We start from the raw sequence: 3,134 nt of genomic DNA, 5'->3' as shown, positions 1-3,134 counted from the left end.
GTGCGCCATGCTGCGGACAATCCATCATCATCCTCCAAGGGGACTGTGTCATCTGCCTCAGGAGAACTTCCAGGGGTAGCTTGAGGTGAGGGCTGGCCAGCCAGGGCATCTTTATTCAATTTACCACCATAGAGGAGCTTTTGTGCTGCTTCCTTGTACTGGTCTCTGGCTGCACGCCGAGCGCCGGCGCCATCTTGGCCTGGGGGGTCCGTCAGCCCCTTCCCTCCGGTATGGCGTCTGGACATCACAGCGGGGGTCCCGAGATATGTCGCGGTGGTCCGGGATGCTTCTCCTAGCGTGGCAGGAGGTAAGGACTCCAAAAATAGCTTTTCAGATCAGACTATAAGGATGTAAGCACGGATGGCCGGCGGAGCTCAAGGCATGCACGTCCTCCTACATCAGCCGCTAAGCCACGCCCCGTCCATTTATACATTATTTCTAACACATAGCATGTACATACCAAAAATGACACCGCAAAATAGATTCTCCTACTCCTCCTGAGTACGGCGATACCACATGTGTGAGACTTCCACAGCCTGGCCACATACAGAGGGTATCACCGAGTATGGCTGAGCATGGCCGAGTATGGCTGGGTATTGCAGGGTATCACCGAGTATGACTGAGCATGGCCGAGTATGGCTGGGTATTGTAGGGTATCAGAGTATGGCTTAGCATGGCCGAGTATGCCTGTGTATTGCAGAGTATCACCGGGTATGGCTGGGTATTGCAGCGTATCACCGGGTATGGCTGGGTATTGCAGCGTATCACAGAGTATGGCTGGGTATTGCAGGGTATCACTGAGTATGGCTGGGTATTGCAGAGTATCTCCGAGTATGGCTGGGTATTGCAGAGTATCTCCGAGTATGGCTGGGTATGGCAATTTATGGCAGAGTATTGGCAGGGTATTGCAGGCTATTGCAGAGTATTGGCAGGGTATTGCAGAGTATTGGCAGGGTATTGGGTATTGCAGAGCATTGGCAGTGTATTGGCAGGGTATTGCAGAGTATTGGCAGGGTATTGCAGAGTATTGGCAGGGTATTGCAGAGTATTGGCAGGGTATTTCAGAGTATTGGCAGGGTATTTCAGAGTATTGGCAGGGTATTGCAGAGTATTGGCAGGGTATTGGCAGAGTATTGGCAGGGTATTGGCAGAGTATTGGCAGGGTGTGGCAGAGTATTGGCAGGGTGTGGCAGAGTATTGGCAGGGTGTGGCAGAGTATTGGCAGGGTATTGCAGAGTATTGGCAGGGTATTGCAGAGTATTGGCAGGGTATGGCAGAGTATTGGCAGGGTGTGGCAGAGTATTGGCAGGGTATTGCAGAGTATTGGCAGGGTATTGCAGAGTATTGGCAGGGTATTGCAGAGTATTGGCAGGGTATTGCAGAGTATTGGCAGGGTATTGCAGAGTATTGGCAGGGTATTGCAGAGTATTGGCAGGGTATTGCAGAGTATTAGCAGGGTATTGCAGAGTATTAGCAGGGTATTGGGTATTGCAGAGTATTGCTGGGTATTGCTGGGTATTGCTGGGTATTGCTGGGTATTGCAGAGTATTGGCAGGGTATTGCAGAGTATTGGCAGGGTATTGCAGAGTATTGACAGGGTATTGCTGGGTATTGGCAGGGTATTGCTGGGTATTGGCAGGGTATTGCAGGGTATTGCAGGGTATTGCAGAGTATTGCAGGGTATTGCAGAGTATTGGCAGGGTATTGGGTATTGCAGGGTATTGGCAGGGTATTGGCAGGGTATTGGCAGGGTATTGGCAGGGTATTGGGTATTGCAGGGTATTGCAGGGTATTGCAGAGTATTGCAGGGTATTGCAGAGTATTGCAGGGTATTGCAGAGTATTGCTGGGTATTGCAGAGTATTGCAGAGTATTGGCAGGGTATTGCAGAGTATTGGAAGGGAATTGAGGGGTTCATTTTTGGTGAGCAGCGATGTGGGCACTGCAGATCCAGCCCACAGCACTGCTGACACCGATCTCTTCTCCCTCCGCTGTACCAATCGGTACAGAGAGGGGAGGGGGGAACCGGCGTCATAACATGACGCCGGTTTGTTTACAAGTGATCGCTCTGTCATTTGACGGAGCATTCACGTGGTAAACAGCCGCAATGCTCACGGATGCTCTAGAGTGCGCGCGAGAGCGGAATTCTGGGAGGATGTCATATGACGGCCTCTCAGAGTTAAACAACCGCCCTGTAGCCGTCATTCGGCTATGGGCCGGTTGTTAAGCGGTTAATGCAATAAATTCCATAATTTTATCTGTAATGCCGTGAGCTCTGGCCCTGAGGCACTTTTTGGAAGCGGTACTGTTTTCTTGTATTCTGTATGCTTAACTGGATGACGTGTTTTCAGGTGGTGTATGAAACCTGTTGTTGAAACATGCCTTGGCACTGTACCCCCTCTTGAAATTTCTGCTGAGCAAAGACTGCAGATTGCAAATCTGGGGTCTTTATCAGAAACTTTAAAATATTTCCACAATGCAGACATGGTCCACCTTTGCTGGTAGCATAGAAAAATAGCATAGAATGATCTATAGTGGGAGTGAAATCTGAGGGGGGAAAAAAAGGACTAAAATCAATCTAAAAAACTAAACCCCAGGCAGCTATAAAATAAAACTAAACCTAACCACCCATCTTTTTTTTCACAGTGAGTGCACTTCTCTTGCCATGCACTGCAGTACATCTGACTTGTACCGAAGAATATATATTGAATTTGATTTGATTGCATGCTATTTGTGAGATATAATATATTCAGTATTATATTGCTGTATGGTGCATACTGTCATGTTTAAAAAAATGAATGTGCTTGTCAGTGTAGTATTAGTATAACATATGAACAACTGAATGCTATATAAATGAATTGGCGGCGCTCTATAAGTAGTACCTAAATAAAATATAATTATTACCTGGCCTGTTAATTTAGCAGTAGAAGAACTAGTAGAAGTAGAGCTAACTATAATACTACAAATACACATACAGCTGAATATCTCTATTTCAATAAAAAGTTTGTATTGCATATTATTATATAGTACTAGGTGGATTGTTTGTCACTGACAGTAGTTAAAGAGAATGTTCACCAGCGTATACTAGTAATAGTAGCCATTCAGGAGAGACGGTGCCATGTGCAGCCCTGTATG

This window comes from Lithobates pipiens, unplaced genomic scaffold (genome assembly GCF_037356315.1).
Source record: "Lithobates pipiens isolate NorthernLeopardFrog02 unplaced genomic scaffold, aLitPip1_a1.2 Scaffold_18, whole genome shotgun sequence".
Classification (NCBI taxonomy): Eukaryota; Metazoa; Chordata; class Amphibia; order Anura; family Ranidae; genus Lithobates; species Lithobates pipiens.
The sequence above is the reverse complement of the archived record's forward strand: the minus strand, read 5'-3'. Positions refer to the sequence as shown.